General features: G+C 36.1%; 1 long non-coding RNA gene across 1 annotated transcript; it reads left to right on the forward strand.

The window, feature by feature from the left end:
* Window positions 1–513: 513 nt before the first annotated feature.
* Window positions 514–20,627, forward strand: LOC138386177 (uncharacterized). Its single transcript, XR_011233876.1, has 4 exons — window positions 514–651; window positions 10,022–10,076; window positions 10,669–10,758; window positions 16,754–20,627. It is a non-coding gene; the product is annotated as an uncharacterized lncRNA (long non-coding RNA).
* The last annotated feature ends 1,913 nt before the right edge of the window (window positions 20,628–22,540 follow it).

The raw sequence follows: 22,540 nt of genomic DNA on the forward strand, positions 1-22,540 counted from the left end.
CCCATGTAACTGTGTTGTATTCAGGGTTATTAATTCTTATATATAGCTCAAAATCTTATATTTCTAATTTGGGTCATCTTTATTTGGCACCCACGGCAAAGCAGGAGGAGAGGAGGCAACAGAAAAGTTATTTCTTGGCATTTAGCAGCTAGTTGATTAACATGCAAATTTTATTCAAAGTAATATAAAATATGCATCTATTATTTTTGGTTCATCACATTGAGTTATTTTTAATTTTAATAAGATGCAACAATAATTAAGTGATTTAAAATATATAATTTAATTCTGAACTAGTTTTGCTGTAGCAATGATTGCCAGGTTGCACATGCGATTACAGGTATATGCTTAGCTACAAGATCCAACAGGTAGTAGGCAGAGGATGGGACGTGGAAACCAGCCCAGATTGGCAAGGACTACAGAGGATTGCAGAATTCCAGGGAGAGGACAACAAAAAAGCCCAAATCACATTAGGTAAGAAAGGGATTTTTGCACATGTCTGTGTTTTTGTATCTATGTGCCTGTGTGTGTGTTATATACAGTTTTGGGTTAAAAGGTTAATGTGTGTCTTTGGATCTAATTGAGAATGAATGTGGACAGGTGGAAATGTGTGTGAATTTTGATTCGGTACATAAACAGATGTTTCTGCTACTGGTAAGTGCTTTATAACTTCTGAAAGATATGTATCCTAGATTCTTTAAATTAATAAGACTTTAGTGTTTTAGAATATAAGAAACTCTCACAAGGGGTTTTCTTAGTTTTATTATTCTGCTAAGCCAGCAGGGGGAAGTCATACATTACTTTTTGGTGGGCTTCAGAAATCTTTCTTCAGACTTTTTCTTAAAAAGGTCTATGTGCTTGCTAAAAATAAATAAATAATTTAAGATAGAGTGCATGTAGCTATGATTCACATAAGCACGCTAGTATCAATTCTTTAAAAGCAGCCTTAAACTTTAAGTTCCTTAGTTTTCTAACTTAAAAAAATGAAAAACCCCAATATCACTGGCAAAAAGTAATTAATCTGTTGTTGAGGTATTCATAGTGTTTCCAAATTGCTAATTCCATTCGTGACATCAGAAACTTAATTATTGAATTTAAATGACATTGCAAAAAGTAAAGGAGACTCTATCAGTCAATTTTTAGGGCTAAAAGTAAATTATTTTAATATTTGCTACTGTATGCTTCAGTTGCTCTTTTATTTTTTGTGGTTTGAAGACATCTGAGGAAGAAGAGAAGCATTTTTTAAATCAAAATACAAACAAGAATTGCACTTTGCTAACACAAAACATAATACGGGGATTCTATGGCTATTGTTTCTGAGAATATAAGAGCTGATTGTATCACATTGTGTGTTCGGTAGGAAAAACACTGTAATGCTTACATGGCTAATAATGGGATGATCTAAGTCAATATATTGTGCAGTTTGAATGACACAGAAGGATAACACTATTATTCTTTGTATTTTAGTTTCTGTACTAAGTTAATCATGTTCACTGTTTCATCTTCAATTGTCATTCACTGATTCTGTAAAATTTGAGCATCTGCATTTAATGTTATTGTATTGTTTTTGTTTACTACAGCTGGTTGCAATAGACTCAAATGACAATTTCACAGCTACACATAAACGGTCACAAAAAATAAACATCTAAAATAAAAACAACTTACTTTGCAGCAAGTATACAGTCTAATTATGAGTAAGATGCCCAAAGTTATGAAAATTGAAATGAGTTCATCTCATTAAATGTAAATTCATCTATTTGAAAGGTATACATTTTTAAAGTCAATGGTTAGTTAACATTTATCTTTGAAATCATGAATTTTCAATCATTATTGCTCTATGTTGCCAATTACACATAAATGTTAAATTACAGAGAAAAATAGTAGAAAACAATGATCAAATATTTAACAAATATAAAAAAATATGAGAATATAATTATGAAATAAGATTCAGATCAAGAAGTAGAACAAAAGGCATTAAAATGGTACTTACTAGAAAAACAAAACCATATAATTTGTATAATGCATATTTTGTAAACTTTTAGTTATTCTACATAAACACACACCTCTCCTAAAGTTCCGAGGAAAAAAATTCACAGTGGGGGAGCAGGCAGAACAGAAAGGTGACAAGACAGCTGTACTTGCAAATCTGTTATCTGCCATCACCAAGACTTCTTTAAGAGTGTTAAACCAAGAGTGAATCTAGCAACTAGCCCTCAAAAGAATATTCCAAAGTGCTATCAAATTGAAATCGTGAATAGTTAATGAAATAGGGATGTAATAATAATTTTCCTTCATTTGATAGAGAAAATACTGAGGTATGAACCTTTCTTCTCACTACTGGGGGTAAAATTTTAAGCATTCTATTTTTGAAGAAGTGTCTTATTTTCCTAAAGATTTATGTTCAGCAGCTGAATTTTAAAGCTGTTAGAATACAGTGATTATTAATGTTAAGCCTAGTGCAAACTTGACCTAAATTATTTTCATTGACTAAAAACAATAAAAAAGAATCAATAATCTTTAGATATTGATAAAAAGATACATAAAAGAAGCAGTAATCCTAAGAAACAAGCAAGGCATCCAAATATACTGCTAAATGTAGGGCAGAGTGATTGGAGGGAAGTTAGTAATTTTCTTCCAGTTAGATGATATGTTCTTTAACAGTAAAGTTTATAACTATGATATCTATTTCCTCACCTGCTCTTCCAAGAATAACTGTCATGTAATAGGTACTAAATAAATGTTTTTTAAATGAACAGGTTTTCCTTTGACTCATGTAATATTTTAATTTGTAAATGTAATCACAGAAAATCACCCCATTTTTAGCTCTATTATTGAGGATCAGGACTGATATTAAAATAAAATATGATATAACATATGGTAGAGTCAAATGCATGGCTTTTATATTCTCAAGCATCATTTAAATTCCCTGCCATTTTATGGCTGTTATTTGTAATATATTTGTGTTAACATGCCTTATGGTAATTTAGGAGCAGTAACATAGTCTTACCAAAAAACAAACAAACAACAGCAACGAAATAAATCCAAAAATGCTAGGGCTCTTGGTTTAAAATGTTCACTTGCATTTAATATTACAGAAATTTACATATTGGAATTAAGTCATCTGAAATTCAAGTATGTAAGATAAAATGGAAATAATGCAACCTACTGAAATCATATTGTGCCAATAGTCAGGCAGGGCACAGAGGAAATACACAACAGGTTTTGAAATCAATCAAATTAATCACAGCCTAAGCTGGGCAAGAGAGAGGGAAAGATTGCTACTCATCAGATCATGCTGTGATGATGAAGAAAACAGATCTGATCATTTGATTACTGGGCTCTAGATACAGAATTGTGGAAACCCTTCCCAAGTAACTAGCTTCTGGTAATATGCATAAATATTTATATTTCTTCAATTTGGGAGCATGAATTGAATATCTCTGACAACGTGTAGTATGTTTTAAGGTGAGTGCCCCAAACACAACCAAAATTGTTCAAAACTGAGATCAAGCAATAATGGTTGATACATAGAAAACAACTAGGGAAAAGAAGCTAATAGTGTGAAATTGGTAAACAGAATATCAGAACAGCAGCTCTTGAAGTATATGAGCCAGCTATCTATAAATATAATTATAGTCTTCTACCTTTTATTTTAGTGTCATGTTAACCCCTTAATGACTTTTCTGTGTACGATAGAATTGATGTACCTAATAGTCATCCAACTCCTGGACTCTACTTCAGGGTGATAATTTGAATGTCTGGAATGCTGGCTGAGAAAAGACATGGGAAGATGGCTAAGACCAGTACTGCCTTCCTTTCAGCTCCTATCTGCTTTCTCCTTGCATTCAATGGTGCTAATTAATCTCTAATTTAAATCATGAATGTGTTAATAATAATTATTCACCTGTATAATGAAGTGATGGTGGGTAATACTGGCCTCAGAATTTTTTTTTTTTTTTTTGAGACAGAGTCTCACTCCATTACCCAGAGTACAATGCCAAGGCATCAGCCTAGCTCACAGCAATCTCAAACTCCTGGGCTCAAGAGATCCTCCTGCTTTAGCCTCCCGAGTAGCTGGGACTACAGGCGCACACCACGACAACCGGCTAATTTTTCTATTTTTAGTAGAGACGGGGTCTTGCTCTTGCTCAGGCTGGTCTCACACTCCTGACTCCAAGTGTGATCCTCCCACGTCGGCCTCCCAGAGTGCTAGGATTACAGGCGTGAGCCACCGCGCCCAGCCTTGGCCTCAGAATTTTTGAACCCACATTTTGTAAAATATATAAATCTTGCATTATTGTGAGGCAGCAAGACAGAGTATCTCTTTGAAATGAGAGTGAATCTGATTAGAATTTCAGATCTAACATTCTCTAACTGTGTGACTTTGGACCATTGCTCGTTCTCTTTTCCTCAGTTTCCTCATTTATAAAATGGAGGTGTTAGCATCCACTTCATATGGTTGCTGTAAAGATACAATGAAGTGATGTGTGCGAACTGCTTCCTAGAGCACCTGACAGGTAGCAGGTGCTTAATTGTTAATAGCTATTTCTATAGCCACAAGATTCACTTTGCAATTTAAATAATCTTCATCATTTGGAAATATATGCTGTCTTTGAGCTTAGGTGATATGAAATGTATTTTTAAACTTTCTGTTCTAAAAATATAATGTAGAATAAGTTACTCCTAAGGAAATATTGGTAGTTCACAAAGTTTTCAAAGTAGTTGCGTACTTTGGGGTACCAAATTATATGAGCCAAGATAAGTACTTCTCCTGTATTTTAATGAGGGAAGCTGATACCATAACTTTTTAACAGAATGATGTATTTTCATGGCTCCTGTCACTGTAAAATCCGAGTATTCAAAGAAATGCATTAAAAAATTAATGGATACGTGAATGCTTTTGGTCCCCACTGTCTTCTAACTATGACAGACAAAGCAAGTGGTGAAAGGAGAGCTTATTATTTTAAAAAATTAATACCTTAAATTAAAATGCCAGTTTTTTCTTTTCTTAGAAGTTCCTTTTATAGGAATGGCTAAATACCTATTATACGTTGAATCTTTTTCTCTTCAGAATCATATGTTGAAGCCCTAACCCCCAGTACCTTAGAATGTGAACTTACTAAGAAATATGGTTGTTGCAGATGTAACTAGTTAAGATGAGGTCATACTGCAGTAGAGGAGGCCCCTAAGCCAATATTATTGGTGTCCTTATATAAAGGGAAATTTAGACGCAGACATGAACACAGAGAGAACACCATGTGAACATGGAGACAGATATCAGAATGATGCAGCTACAGGCCAAGGAATGCCAGAGATTGCCAGCAAACCACAAGAAGCTAGGAGAGAGGCACAGAACTGATTCTCCCTCACAGCTCTTAGGAAATATCGACCCTGCCGAAGCCTGGTCTTACATGTCTAGCCTTCAGAATTGTGAGACAATAGAATCTTGTTGTTTAAGCCACCAGTTTCTGATACTTTGTTGCAGTGGTCCTAGCAAACTAATACAACACCAGATTATTAATTGAGATATAAATTCTGGTGAATTGTGTTTAAACCTGTATTAGGATTCACCAGTTATTGCTGTGAAATAGATTATTGCAATTTATCAGCTTAAAACAACACACATTTGCTATCTGATAGCCTGTAGGTCAAGTTCAGGCTAGCTGGGTACTCTGCTCAGGTGCTCACAAGGCTGCAATGAAAAGTATTAGCTAGGCCACATTCTCCTTTGGAGACTTGACTGGGAAGGAATCTGCTTCCAAACCCATTCAGGTTGTTGGCAGAATTCTCTTTCTTGTGATTGTATGACTGTGGTTCCCATTTTCTTTCTTTTTTTCTTTTTCTTCTTCTTTTTTTCTTTTTTTACCAGCTATTGGCTGGGGGCTACTCTCAGCTCCTGGAAGATATCTGATAGTCCTTTCTTGGTGCCTCCTTCATAGATAGTTCATAACATGGCTGTTTACTTTTTCAAGGCTAGTGGAAAAATCTCTCACTTCAGTCTATTAAGATGGAGACTTATATGCATAAGATAATGATGTTAGTAGCATCTCATCACCTTTGCCATATTTTGTTGATTAGTTACATTCACAGGTTCCACCTATACTCAAGAGGAGGTAATTACACAAGAATATAACTAATTTGAAGTCACTCTAGGGTGGGCTGACCACAATATCTAAAATAATTTTTCAGTAACGAGAAAACACCATCAGGATTACACACACACACACACACACACACACACACACACATAATTGATGCAGATCAGCTATTCAGTTAAAAAAATCATTATATTTAATAGCATTACAGAGCCTGCAACTTTGTTGCAATCAAGTTCTAAAGATAGTGCTATAAAGTTGTATTTACCTGGAGAAAATTAACCACTACAAACTTAGCCAAGATATTCTGGCCATTCTTCAAAAGGCCATTTGGTTTTTCAATATTTCTCGAGCTGTGATTGAACTTCTTATCTCATATACATAAAAAGATACATTTAAATACCTTTGGTCTACACCTGAAGTAAGGAAGAAATTTTTATAACTATATTGCAAAGAAAAATAACATTTTTGAATTATAAGAATCAAAAGAAGGAAAAGTAAAATTGACCAGAATTATTGATGTATATTTTGATTAATCAGTTCTTTTAATGAAACATACAACTAAATATAGCTAAGAAAGGGCCAAAGGTATTAATATAATGGATAAATTTTGGGAATTTTAATTATGTACAATTGAAAAAATATTTTCAAAGTCTGAGATCTGTTTATTCTAGAAAAGTTTAGATATTGTGATTTAGTTATAATTTAGACATATACTACATACTAAATTGCATTTCAGTTAATACTATAATTTTTAGGTACATATTCAATAGTTAAAAGTGAAAATATTTCAAAATCTAACTCAAATTTATATGTGATCTGATTCTATGATAAGATGATGGACTATATTCTCCCACTTGTACCTTTAAATTTGTAAAGCTTTTCCTGAAGTTATATAATGTATTGGTTAGATTAAATAGATATTCTGCAGTTAAAATTAAAAGGTACATACCATAGAAGAGGGTCAGTCAGCAAGGATTGCTTTCTAACTTTTATGTCCCCTGACAGCCATCAGGCAGCCAGCAGAAAAATGCATTTTGAAGCCATGGAGTCTCCAGTTTTTATCTCTGACATTATGTTGAGGTTCGACAGATGGAAGCCCAGCAGCATACATGCAAAGTGGATGCCAAATGAGGCACATATACAGAGCAGAGTGGTGCCCTACCCAGGTGGTCATCTTCTCCTTTCCAGAACCTTTAACATGGCTCACTCCAAACTTGCCTGTGCTGTAACGATATTGACACATTCTTCAGTCATTGGTGAATGTCAGTGGGCTCTTGGCTCTCTGCATAGGGAACTTTAGCGTGCTCTCTGCTCTGTACATATGTCCAAGTTGGCAGTCAGTTGGCATGGCTGCTGATGTGTCTTTATCTGTCAGAAATCCTCATCACCTTTGGGACGAAGATAGCAGATATGAGTATGTCAGCAAAAAGGCTACCATGGCTGAGGAAAGATGTTTAGGAAAAAAAAATTGAAGATGTTTTAGAAGGAATTTCATAAATTATCTCTATCATGTAAACCATCTATTCATCTTTTGAAATACAGAAAAAGTCCAATTAAAATAGAAAAATTTTCACAACAATATTCAATAGTTCATTAACACATCTTGAGCAATTGAGCCAAAGAGAGTATAGATCAAACTTATGGAGGACTAGAACAGCTTTTCTAACACAACATCATGCAGGATATTAAAAACAAACAAATAACTGATATTTTAACTGATTAAAATTATAACAATAGATCATTACATGAAAGAGAATCATGCAGATGCTCTAAGTGTTCACTAATCAGTTTTCAGACATTTTTAGGATGATGTGTATGTTTCCACCTTCACATGCACGTACGTCTACACTTCCCATTTGTCCTACTCGTCACCCAGCTAATGGAAGACATCCAAATCATTTTTGCTTCAAATTTATCAGGTAACCTTGAAATAATTGGTTGAACTGGTTCCATTTTAAATTAACTTCTCCATCATCTTTTCATTTCAGTGATGTTATCTTTAATTGTTATATTCATTCATTATCTATTCATATCAGCAAATATTTACTGAACTCATTACCTCCTGTCCAACACTTTAAATAGTTTCTCTGACTATGTTCCCTAACAAATTTTATGAAATCACTATCTACTCAAGACAAAAACTAGAGGATCACCCTTGACTTTTCCCTTTCATCCACCTCTCACATGCAATTGATTCTTAGTCTTCTTAGTTCTATTTGCCAAACGTCACAGATCAGGCATTGTGTATCCAAAGCCAGCAGCAGTGTTCCTTTTATATGTATTCAAGTGACCATGAATAGGGCTACACAACCTAAAGTTCTGGAAATGTACCAATGCCACTCTGTTCTATGATAGTAAGGGTGCATTTTTCACACAAAGGATAAATGTTACCACTTTTAATTATCCTTGGGAGATAAATTATGGAATAGAAAATTTTTCCCTTGCATAGGAATGGTGGTGGTGAACAATTGTGTCTCATTTTTTTAGATATGCAAAAGTTTTCCAAATGCTCTTTTTAAAACTAAACTTGTTTCACCCAACTAATGGGAGATATTAGGACTATTAGGAATGGAAACCCTAAGCCTTGGGTTTTTCTGTGGTCATCTTGACAGTATAGAAAGAGCAGAAGAGAGATTATAAGTTTCTGAGAAGCCTGAATCTAGGATATTTCTAGTCTATTACAGGTCTGGGGGATTTATCTACATTCCAGTTTGATGAGTGAGGAACATCCCCCTCCCACCAAAATAATCAACAAATAATAATTCTTTGGAAATTCTAGGATAAAATAAAGAAATAGAGGGCTTGAAGGAAGACTAGACTTCATATTTACCTTGGAAATTATGAAGCTGAGGACCCTGATGTTGGTTGCCCTTGGTTAAGTCATATGTAGTTGCCGTGTATTTAGTGGTTGCAGACACACGATCTGGGGGGAGATTCAGTCCGTGGGATTGAATTTGGATCCTCCTGATCTCTAGAAAATAATTTGACTTCTGTATGTTTCAGTATACTCATATAAAAAGAGGTATAATAATAATGCCCATCTTGTGGTGATGTGGTGAGGTTTAAATGGGATAATACATGTAAACGTTTAGAACTGAATTTGCCACAGATAAGAAATAGATGGAAGATCTATGCTAGCTCCAATTGCATCCAGACCATACAACTGAAAGTGCAGCTTATACTGGCTTGACTTCCTCGTTCTACCTGCATCCAGGTTGCCGTCTCTAACCTGTCTTCCACACTTGCTCACATAATTGCCAGAATGTTCTCTTTAAAACCGAAATTTATCATGTCATTGCCAAGGTAAACTTTCTTTAGAGATTCATCATAACTTTCAGACTAAAATTTCTCAACTTAACATGTAAGTAGGGTGATGATAGGATATGTCATTGAAGCTAAAGAATATGAGTTTGTACTCTTTGGAGACTAGGCATAAATCTGGCCTATCCCAGGCAAAAACGGACATAGATATAAAGTCACTGTGGGTAAGTTCTTCTGTGGTCTGGTCTTTAACCTCACGAGTCAGTTTCCTGGTCCTCTGCTGAAGCCACAGAGACCCACAGAAACCCACCGACAGTCCTAGAACTATATGTTTTTCTGGGCCTCTGTACATGCTGCCTTCTTTGCCTGGCAACCAGGCAACATTACAACCCTTACTCTCTTCTCTCCATTCTTTTACAAAATCTATTCCTGTTCTTTCAAGCCATTGTAGATTTCTGGAAATCTCCCTGGATTTATGAATTCTGAATCATTTCTGTGTCTATATGTAATACAATCTAGGCTTATCTTTGTAATAATAAAATGATAATAGTTGTCAGGTATACAATGTCTTCAATGCCAAGCACCCTGGTACCAGGACTGATTCTTCCTTTGTGTTTTCTCTAAACAATCTTGCAAAATCTATGTTTATTGTCTGAATTTTTCAGGTAAAGAAGCTAAAGCTCAGGAAAGTTAAGTGACTTGCTGGGGCTTACACAGCTGGTAAGTGGTGGACACAGTGTTCAAGTTCAGATCCATCTGTATCTACGCCCATTTTTTCAGCAAATTGCCCTCTCCTCTTACTAAAACAGTTATCACAAAGAATTGTAATAAGCTATTTATTATCTTTCCACCTACATTATAGATTTCTTGAAAGTTAATAGTATTCCTTATTCATTTTTGCTTTTATATTTCCTGTACCTTAGCCCAGTGTTTGGCACATAATAAGCACACAGTAAGTGTTTGATAGATGAATAGATCACTAAGTCTCCACTGATTCAACGACCTTGTGAGCAATAACGAGTTTCTTTCAGTTCAAAGGCACACTTCCTGAGCTGTCTGCCCTCAGACACATTCCTCCACGCTGAATGGAGCTCTGGTTCTTCTACTGTGGTTCACTGCCTCACAAAGTCTTGGAATCCAGAAACCACCACTGGGTTAAAGTATTTGCAAAAAAAACAAGGTAAACTTAACACATACAGGAAGGCACAAAGGCATTAATTCATAGGAGGATGGTGGATCAGGAAAACAGAACATTTACTACATAATGCGTCAGGAATTTTAAGTAAAGATTGCCTCCATTATTTCATTGCAGAATTAACCAGAAATATCCATTTTCAACAACTTGCTGAGAGCATTAAGAAAATGGAAGTTTCAATAAGGATTGAAAGAGGAAGAATGAGAGGTAATTTTGGAGCATAAGGGTACTGTGGAGGAGGCCAGGTCTTAATGGGATTTTGAAGCAGGGGACTTTGGATAGCTAGATGACAATATGGCAAGAGTGACAGAATGGTGGCTCTGGCATGCTGGTGATTTGGGGAAGGGAGTGTCAGCCCATGAAAGAGGGGCAGTGGCACAGAAAAGAGTTTAGTCCTGTGAAAACTCAAGGGCAAAGCGAATCTGCCATTTGACTCTTGCGTTCCTGCCAACTGCAGGCTTCCTACTGCAGATACACAAGGGGTACTCACAAACGGGAGTCCTTGAGCTATGGAAAGAGGGTCTGAGGGTACTTTATGACATGAGCAGTGGAGCATGCATGCAGTTAGAAGAATCTGTGCAAATCAGTAACTGTTAATGCTTTGGATTTAACATGTTAAACTCTTACTATGCTATTTCTACATAATACAAGAATACTCCAGGTTTTTATTTTTATTTTGGTTTTACCTGAATTACAGTTGGTGTGATCATGTGAGGTCCATAATGTAGAGAGAAACTTAGAATACCAGAGCTAGAAGAGGCTGATTGATCCCCTAATTCCATGACTTCATTTCATAGATGAGAAAATAGAAACAAAGAGACATTACATGATTTGCCCAAAGTTACCTAGCTAGGTTGTGGTAAGCTTGTTCTGGTTTTTAGATTCAAGCTTCAGTTTTCTTTCTCTCATAGAATTAACATACAGTTTCAATAACAATTATATTATTGATTTACTACTCTCTCTACATTTATAAATCTGATCAACTCTTATGCTATATATATTTGTTTTTGTTTTTTTTTAGGGAACAGGTCTCTCTATGTTGCTCAGGCTGGACTTAAACTTTTGGGCACAAGTGAACCTCCTGCTTCAGTCTCCCAAATAGCTGAAGTACAGGCATGAGCCACCACACCTGACTTATGTGTTTGTGTTTGTGTGTGTGTGTGTGTGTGTGTGTGTATGAATATTTTTTGAGCATCATATAGTTAGAAAAGTCAGGACCTTTCTGATGGGAAGGGATAGCTACTGATAAAGTTTGTGTAAAGCATTGAAATATGAAGTGTTGCTAAATTTATCACTAGTAGTTAGAAGTATGGAGGACAATAGCAACTTATAGGAAAATATTCTTCGTATAAGAATTGCTTACTGACACAAATGTCTCCCATATCAAAGCTTTTCTTTCTCAGTGTGTGGTCCACAGAACAGCACTATTGGCATCACCTGGGAGTTTATTCTAAATATAGAGTTTCAGATTTCACCTCGGATGTACAGGATCAGAATTTGCATTTGATAGGACCCCCAAGAGATCTATATGCACATCAACTTTTGAGAAACTCTATTACAGATCACTGATTTCATTTTTAGGGACACCACTGCCTGTACAAACACCTCTGATCCAATGCTTGTGAGGCAACAAGTACAAGATACTGAAAATAGGGTAAAAGACCTTCATATTTTCTTCCATACATAAAAATTGTTAATCTGTGAAGAAAATAAACTGAAATTAGATCAAGGTTTTGTTCTTTTCTGGTTATTTTGGGCAGAATATTGAAAGATACAGGTGAGGGTAATTACACCTCAGCACCAAAATTGGGGTGAGGCTAGTGAAGTGCCTCATGACCCTGAGAGTAGATTCCTCTGGAATTTCACACGTCAGGCACTGTATTATATTTGCCTTCCCCTAGCCGTGGCCCTGTTATACTTACACCCCAGCATTTGCGTGGGAAGTGCATGAGGAATGTATGGGGAGGTGCCATTTATTCCTTCCTTCCTTCAACAAAGCTCTCATTGCACATCTTTTATAGAAAAAGTCAAGCAAAAATGAATGCAACACAGTCCAACATTGAGAACATCACAGTTTGGATGATTCAGAGGTGGCCCTCAACAAATGAATGCTCCAATAGAATCATGAAACCTGAATTCTTTTCTCAGCTCTCCCATTATCAGCCATGTGACCTTAAGCAAATCCCTTGGCCTTGTGTCTTTATTTCCTTATGTTTTAACTAAGAGCATTGTGCAGGATAACCACAAAGGTACTTTACAGCTTTAAAACCTTGTATTATTCTTAGCCATATTAGAAATGCTGAAAGGGCATGGAATTTTGGAGTCAGCTAGGTCAGAGATAAAATCCTCAACCACTGCTGGGTAACCTTGGGAAAGTTATATAGCCTATATATAGCTCATTTCTCATCTGGAGAATGGAGTCATACCCCTGGCATTGCAGGCTTGCATGTGACAGTTAAATGAGATCAAATGTGAAGCTGGCATGCATCGCATCACCTGGTGTATAGATAGTATCCATAAATGGGAGCTATTCTAGGGATATTTTCATGGGCCAAGGAAAATCTCATTTCCTACAAGAGGCATGCCAAATGGAAGGCTCAAGTTACTGTTTGCATTCTTCACCCGTGAAGGTGTCCATGAATTGAAATTAGCACTCTGTGTGAGCCCCATGGGATTCGAGTGTTGCTAAGGCAACCACTAATTTCCCAATCAGGGTAAATAGTTTCACAGAATGTACAGTTTCCTTTAACAAATTGGATTCCAGTGAAGGGCACACCTTTCCTTCCCCTGCTGCTTTGTACCCAAGTTAGGGTTGTACACCTGCAGCTATCTGTGTCAGGGGCTACTTTCATCTTTTGCCAACGACACTCTGAGGGTAACAGCCAGTAACTGAGATCCCTGAGGTCTGTCAGCTTTACCCAGTCTTTACCTTTTGTACTTTGTCAAGTTGGAGTCACTTTCTTGACTCAAACAGTAGGGCACTGAAACAGCTCCTTGGCACATTCATGTAATAGACTTCTAAGCAAAGAGGCCATGCAGTTTGCAGTCATCTAATTCTGCCTTCCCGTTCCCAACTCGCAAGGATCCTTACTTCCCCTACTCACTCATATGAATTCCTGCAGAGAATGAACCTATTATTAAGCCAGCATTGCCTCTCCTGCTACATTCTTGTGTTAAATTAGTCCTCTCCATTGTTGCAAATAATAGGCAACCACTTATGTATCAATGAAAATTCACTGCACTGCTGTGGGATTATTTCAGCCCTCGATAAACTACACGTTCCTGCCATTGTTTATGGGGAGCGATTTTAAGTCTTTCTTGCTTCTCTTTAAATCTTTTCTTTTGGGAGGAATGGCCAATCTTCCTCATGTACTTAGCATATTTTCTCCGTGAACTCTTTGAACAATGGGTACTGAAACAGGGGCATCTTTTTTGCAATAATTCTTAATGTTGGCTCCTGCTTTTGAATATGCCAGTAACAATGCATGAATATAATACTAAAAATTCATGGAAGCATGTTAATTACCTTCTTCAAGAATATGAAAGAAAATTTATGATTTTTTTTTTCTGGTCAATTCTTGAAATCAGAAATAGCTTCACTAGCTTTTGCACAGCTACGTTAGGAAAAGAACTTGACCATTCACTTTCATTGAGGTTCTACCTGGTGCCAGGTGCCATGTTAGGCCTCTCATGTATTCAATCTTCCTTAGAAGTTAATATAACTCTGCAAAGTAGGTATTATGATGTCCATTTTACTAACGTGGAAACTGATTGGAATTTTAAAAGATTTAATGTTAAAAAAAATTCAGTCTGAAAAGCCCATATATCTTTGCAGTGTACTAAAATTACCGATAACATTCACTAAGCAAAACACTTCTCCCCATGTTAGAAGGAGAATAATATAAAACAATTACTACAAAATAGATCATACATAAAAGAGAGTATATACAATATATATGTTTACTTAATACTAATAAAATGGACATTCACATACTTACCACTTGCTTAGAGAAAAGGAACTACCTTCCTAATGTACCTCTTCTGGGCCTTTTGGGACTCAGATCCATTGCTCTGTATCACAAGACAGATGGCCCCTGCAGGTTACATTACTCCAGTTCCCTTGCACCTGTGCCCGCGTTAGGCCAGTGTGAGCCACAGCAGGAGACTGGAAAGCACAAGGAAGGGAGAAGCCAGGGTGTCTCCTTTTCCCCACTCATCTTGGGTGGCTTCCTTTGTAGTGGCTATATATTATCCAAAGTTCTGGACAGGCCCATGTGGTCCTACTCTGGACTCTCTGTAAATAGGACCTTCTCCTTTTTTCTCTTTGGCCCAGAGATGATAGTGAATTTCTGTTTTTACTAATTTCTGCTTTACCTTACTCTCTTATTTGATTTCTCAGCTCTTCTAGCACCTAAGTCTGGAATTTCTGATTAAATTTCCTGTGATGCAAACACTTGAAGTGGTTTCTTTCTTTTTTTTTTTTTTTCATGTTTAGACTCTAACCATTGGACCTTAGAAGCCCTTGTGTGCTCCTCCTTGATCACACCTCTCACCCAGCCCCTGAAGTAACCACTTTTAATTTTAGCATTCCTGTGATTTTCTTTATTGGTTTGACCACTTATATATTCTGAAACATTATATTTTTTACTATTACCAGTCTTGCATTTTATATAAATGGAATCACACAGTGTGTTCTGTGACTTGCTTTTTTGTTTATAATAATACATTTTTGAGATCCATGCATATTGATATTGTCAGTGGTTTATTCATTTTTCTCTGCTATATATATAGTATTCCATGGTATAAAATAGCACAATTATTTATCTGTTCTACTGGTGTTGGATTTTTGTCTATTTCCAGTTATCATTCTTATGAACATGCTACCATGAACATGCTACCATGAACATTCAGTATGTGTCTCCTGGTACATACATGCAAGATTTTCTCTAGTACACATGCCTATGAATGGAACTTCAGGGCTGTAGACCACATAAATGTTCAGGTTTACATGATAATACCCAACACTTTCCCAAAATAATTGTATCAATTTACAGTCCCACCAGTAATAAAACAATAATCCAGTTGTTCCAAATCCAAATCAGCACTTGGTTTTATTGAGTATTAAAGATTTAAATGAAGACAAAATCTTCAACATATATCTAAATAATATGTTTTTGGTGTTTTCTTCATACTTTTTGTCTGCCATGCAAGCAAATGCAAATATTTCCACACTGTCTATGTATGGAACTCTTGCTTTTTTGGTAGATGAGAAGATTTCCGTGGATCATTATGGCCAATCTTTTCAATTTATGGAGGTTAAGTGACTTGCTAAAGGTAGCTAGTGAAAGGGAAAAGTGTGACACTTTGTGTCTGAAGTTTGACTAAGGCCACAAGATGAGAAAGAAACAGTAAGGAGCAAATCTCTCCAAAGTGAGTTTCCAGACCACTTACTCAGAACTTGCTGAGGACATGCCCCAAACAGGTTTTATAATTTTCTGTCCAATGCCCACTTGAAGAAACAAAGTACTGAGACTGAAGAGACTAAGAAAACATATTTCTTTGGAGAAATTTGTTCCATTCTGGTAGTAGTCTCACCACCCAAGGGAGAAGGAAAGGAAGCTTTTCTCTCACCTCATGCTGAATGTGAGGATCTTCAAAGGAAGACTGTTCTTTGGTCACCTACATGGCACAATGATGGTACCAGGTCTAGACCCAGAAAATCTTAAAGGCAAAGGCTGGGTCTGGGTAGTTTCTCTGATAGAAGAGTAAAAAGATGTGGCTGGAATGGAAGTCACGTGTACTCTAAGTGTTTGTCAAGCCAGAGTATCTACAGAGTGCAATGGGCTTGAGAGAGAGCTTTGTGCTGGAAGGTTTAGCTGGAAGGACTGGGAGACCCTGGTAGAGAGTCTGAGCAGAGTGGATTGCCAGAGGTTGAGGACTGAGACGTAAGTAACACCACAGGGGAGAGTCATTGCTGTATCAGGTGAGCCACATTTGTACGTTCCCAGGGTGTGTGGGTAAGGAGAGAGGGAGTGTTTTCCAAAGAATGTGCAAAGGAAGCCGACAAAGGAAAGATTCACCTGTGAATGCACAAGTTTAGAGAGCACCAGCCCCAGATCTCTGAAGTACAAATAACCTAGTAAAGTAAGACCTTTCCTGCTCTTTACCTGTCTTTCCCACTCCCTCTTCCCAATTCCTGTAGGAGCTGAGTGACAAATGGTAGGACGAAGAGGAGAAGCACAGGTGGGGAAATAGAGAAAAAGCCAACGATGCTGTCTCACTCACCGCGAGGTCGAGCATGAAGAATGCCAGAGCTGAGCCAGAGGACTACTGCAAATTCACATGAATTTCTGAGTTCCATTATTACCTGTACTGGACAACTTAATTACTTGAATGAAAATATTTTGTCAATAAGAGTGACAGGAGAAATTTTGAAAGTGATGAGAGAAATCATACAGGGAAAAAAGGGCAGTTTGAACATAAACAGCTACATCTTCTCTGTCTGAAATCCCTGCTAAAATTCTATGAAAAAAATATTTATTGTGAAGGCATAAATACATTGGGACATAGACAATAGGAGAGGAGGCAACGGCAGATCCAGCAGCAAAAGTTGTCAAGCTGGAAACAAGCAGGACCAATGGGAACAGACAAAGCAGAGCCAGGGAAACTGAATCCTACGTAGTGGGAGGGCTGACAATCAACTGGACTAAATTAGGGAATCACTAAAAGGCTGAGAATTTGGCCGAGGCTAGAGACCTGTGGAAGTGGAGGTGAAGATGGGCGAAGCAGGACTGTTGAAAGTCAGCTTAAAAACCATCAGGCTCCCCAGCTTCCCTCCAGATTTGTACCTCCATGTCCTTTGTACATCCTTCTATATTCCAAACAATGTACTTATACTCCTATATGCTCTTTTCTCACTTCTATCTTTTAGATATAATCTTTTAAATCCCAGCTATTTCGTTCTTCCATACATTTTTTTCCATCCCTGATAGTTTTACTGTCATTTTGGATGATTCATATGTGATATTTACATTGTTATGACTGTGTAAGTGCTATTTATTGCTGTGTTGCTTAGGGTAGTTAATTATTTTTCCCAAAAATGTTTTCGTTTTTCTAGGCATTACTTAATGCCTTCTTTTTACATTTTGATTAATTACACACAAACACACACACACATAGAACACATACACACACACACCTCCCCAGAAGAATAACATGGTGAGTCTTATGGGATATTCAATAGAATAAGAACATCCACTTCACAAGACAAAGGAAAAACTTCAAGAAAAACTGAATCTGGGGATGGAGCAAGAAAGTCTGGAGTTAGAAACATCAGGCAAGTTATATTGATTGGGGTGGGTGGGCATTACTTCAATTCAATTAATCTACTATACTATCTTCTGTGTTAAGCACTTAGGACACAAACATACTCATTTTTAAAAAATTTTTTTTCCAACCTGATTTGTCCTAACATACTCATTTTTAATATGATTCATGCCTTACCTGTGACATTATAATGATGACAGACAAATAATCAAAAATTATATCATAACATATTTGAAGAAGTGTGGTGGGGGATGGTGGTTAATCAGGAAAAGTTTCTCAGAGTCGTGAGGCTTGCTGATTCTTGTGGGACTGGTAGCAATTAACTAGATGGAGATAGTGGAGAGTAGAGTTTCAAACACAGAGTAAATATTTACAGAGTTGCTTGGTATAATATTTTAGAGAAAATATTTTTTAGTGCTCTCAAGAATGAACAGAAGAAGGGCAAATCTGGAGGGAGTTAGATCAGTTTGGAGCTATTATAATATTCTATGCAGAAAAGGATGCATGGGTAAACCCATTCCCTGTCTTGGAGAGGGAAGAAAACAAGAAACTGATTAGAGAACTAGTACAACATTTGAATGAGTAGGACAGTGTTGCTACCTGCAACACTGAGGGATGCAGAGGACTCTTGGACGGTTTAGATGTTTTTGTCTGAGGTTACTAGATGAATAATCACGCTATTCATGGAGGTATGCATACAGCAAGCTGATAGGTTTGGATGAAAGACAAGAAGTCTTAGATCTATTGAATGTATATTATCCATGGAAAATATGTATGAAGGGAATGATGAAGAAGGAAAACATTTCGAGATATAAATGACATTTTATTTTTATCTCCTGGAACCAGTTGATCCTTCTCCCTAGGGTATTTGATCCTCACTGCCAAAAGCAAAGAGACAATATAAAGCAGATCAAAAAACTTAATTTTTGAGATTGTTTCCATAATCTTAGGCCCTGCCATACAGAGAGATTTTGAAGAACTTTATCATCAAGAAAGATACAATATTCCTTTTCTTCAACTCTCTTCCCCTCCTTAGACTAGAGAGAAATATTATGGGCTCTAGAAGGGAAAGAAATGGATCTCTCTCATTCAACTCAAGAGTCTCGAGATTTGGCAAATTACAATGTTCTCTCACAACAACCAAGGCGAAGAGAAGATATCTTCCCCTGCTATGTCTAGGTAGAGCGGCCAGAGAGGGCTTTATAGACTTCCGAGCCATTACTGAGTTAATATCAAACCATCATCCTAGAATCAAACATGTCTTCTACATGGCTGAAAAAAAGGCTGAACTTAATGAAGTGAAGGAAGAGGAGGTTGCAGCACCGATTTGTGTGGATTGACAAAGTACCAACCAGGAACAGGGATATCTCAGCAAATGAGAAAGTAAATATGTAAATAGATTGCCCTCCAACTCTCCCATGGCCCCAGAATTTTAAAGCAAGTCTGGGGAGAAGGTAGATTACTCCTTTAACTTATTGCAATTAAGCTTTAATTATCAGGTGAAATGGGGTTTTAAAATAGAAATTAAGTTCAATTATTGAAAAATAAAGAAAAGTCATTTTTTAGACATGAATTTTGTAGTTTTGTGGACTGGGATTCATGCCTGCTATATACAGTAGGCAATTAAATATACTCTCCTGAGATGCAAATGATAAAGCTCATCTGGAGGTATTAACCTGGAAGTCATCAATGTATATGTAGTGGTTCAAAGCTTAGCAAGAATCAGATTACCTTGGTAACATGCGGAGCAAGAGAGAAAAAGTGTGAGGGCAAAATGTCCAAAGAATGCCAAATAGGTTGGAGAAGAGGGTCCCTTAAAGAATACTGAGGATATACTTTTTTAAGGATGGCTATGTGTGAAGGTCTTATGTTGTTGGCCTTGCCCATTTGAATTCAACAGAGCTAGCACTAATGTGTCTAAGTTTCATGAGAAATATTATAGTTATATATATTAAAATAAAATGTCCTTCTTTTCATCATTCACACAATTAAGCTAAATGAATCCTGCAATTCTTTGTTTCATATTAACTTTGACCTCTGGCAGAGAGGGGAATTTGAGCATTGGTACATATAAACTTGTAATGAGCTTTTATTTTTTTTTAAATCAGTGTCTATCTCTCCCAAACAAGGAACAAATACCAAAAATAGTCTTCAGATAACATGCATTAGATTATGGAAAAGCTATGATTCATCATAAACATCTGTATTACAAAGTATCTTGTTAATTTAGTTTGAGTAGCTTGGTAATTTTAGAGTCTTTATAAGAGTTTCAATTGTCTTCCAAGGAAACCCATAGTAATATATTTCCTCTTGTGTGCACACTGGTATTATTGAGTTCTTTAGCACATTAACTGCCATGTGAGTTGTATTTAACTTATGCTAGTTTTGAGCCCAGGGCCTCATGAAGCACATGTAACTCATATGTCTCTACTTTAGGAGCCACGTGAACTATTTTTCATGTTGCACATAACTCACACACAGAAAACAATGAAAAATAACAAATTTTTCATTAAATTAGAAAGGATCATTTTGTTTTTATTCTATTTTTATAATAAAACACAGTGGCCCCAAGGGAAAAAAAAAATTTCTAGTGTGGCAGTCAATGTATTAGAAAAGTAGACTCTTATTTAGGATAAAGCTGAAGAGGCTGCCAACACTTTATGTGTCAGCCTTGGTAAAAAGTAATGTTCATGTGTTTCTGTCAGTTGTCACCTGGGATGGATTTCAGTTGCCATTGTGAATATAAAAAGCTCACTACCCCATTACTAATTCCCATGAGTTATTTAGTCCTGTCTTTCTTTTTCTAAAGGTTAAACTCTTATCTTTCTGCTAAAAAGTTAGATAATTAACATTCTCACTTACAATGCTTCCATAACATCTGTAGATTATGCACCATTAATCAAGTTCCTCTGCAGGCATGATTGACTTTTGCAAAGCAACTTGGGGAATAAATCCTTTCTCTTTAGTAATAACTTTGTTGTTATTATGGTTTTAACAAATCCCTTTCTGAGAAACTCAATTTAGAGAAACGGTCTCTAGCTACTTAAAACGGTTATCATAAAGCCATGAAACAGAAATAAGAGCAAATGACGTATTTTAGAACCTTTAAGAGTGCTGACATCTCTTTGCATTAAAAAAACTCTAGAACTTGTGATTTCCAAAGCATTGCATATTTATAAAATCATTTGTATTGACATTTAAATTCTCCATTTTCAAATGACAGAAGCTAAAATTAAGGATATACACTTTATCAGCATTTTAACTTGAATTTGCAATTCACTTGTATGGAAAATATATATCAAAAATCAGATTTTTAACATTCTAGAATTTCTGTGCCTGAATTATTTGTCAAGAACACCTGCACAAGGCAAGTGCAGGATATTTATAGAAAATATATCTTAGAAACGATTTGCTCTTCAAAAAAAAATAAAATCTGTTTTATGTCTGTGGTATTTCCTTGACACATTCTTTCTGCTGTAGGTTTCTCATAATGCCTCCTTGATCTGTCTGAGGAGATAGATTGTGGGAATTTCTTGGAAGCTTTAGAGATCTATTAAACATAGAAATAAAAATTTTTCTATCAGAAGAACTTTTTTTTTTTCAATTCTATCCTTCATGTTACCTTCTCCTTTCTTTTTACTTCCACTATGTAGGTGGTAGAAAACACCAGTGGATGCACTTTGAAGGAAATAAACTAATATAAGATGTTTTTTGGTTGAATAACAGAAAACAAAAATGAATTAAGTCCATAAAACTAAGTATAATGTTTTATGTCAAACACAATAAATGTCTTGACCTAAATGACTCTCTAAATTTTGAATATAATAAAAATTTTCATAGAAAACAGATCGAAAACCTTGACATGGAGGCCTATGTTTTTTGTAACCCCAGTAGTGGTCATAGAAATAATTTCTTAGGCAGAAGACTCAGAGTTCTGTAAGAGAGAAGTCATAATAAAAAGAAAACAGAGTAGTAGCAATAGATCATGGTTAGGTATATTGATAGCATTACAGAGTCTAGGTATGTTCTAAAGATTATCCATATAATCAAGATCTTTGTATAAGACCAAGGTCTCAAAAACTTGATATATACTTACACTACATGGAAGCAAGTAACTTGCTTCCGTTTATTAAGAAATTTTCTTGTAAGAATTATTACATTTGGTGTTCATTTAAAGTTTCATCTCTCACCATTCTGGACCATTCACAATTACCTGTACATTTCTAAATCTTTACAAATTGGCTTACATTGATCTCTACTTCTTCTTCCCTACTTGGTAACCCTCTACTCATTCTTTAAGGGGCAAGGAAAATGTCTTGTCTTTGAAGATTTTGGAACCCCTTTATACAGAAAATATTCGTTTCTTTGCTATATTTCTGTATTACTGTCAGCACAACTTTATCACTTTGCATCTTACCGTTTTGCTTAAGTCTTTTGTTTCTCCATGTTAAATGTGATCTTGACAAGGACAAGGGCTACATGTCAACTGCCACATTCCCAGTAATGAGATCAGTGCCTGACACAAGCAAACACAGCTCAAAAATATATGTAACAGTATAGAAATTTATATTCTTAGAGTTAGAAACAAGAAGGGGCCCAGTCAATATACTGAGCTTAGGAAATGCTTACCTCTTTCTTCAACTACATATAGTCTTCATGATTT

Source organism: Eulemur rufifrons, chromosome 7, assembly GCF_041146395.1.
Source record: "Eulemur rufifrons isolate Redbay chromosome 7, OSU_ERuf_1, whole genome shotgun sequence".
In the NCBI taxonomy this organism is placed as follows: domain Eukaryota; kingdom Metazoa; phylum Chordata; class Mammalia; order Primates; family Lemuridae; genus Eulemur; species Eulemur rufifrons.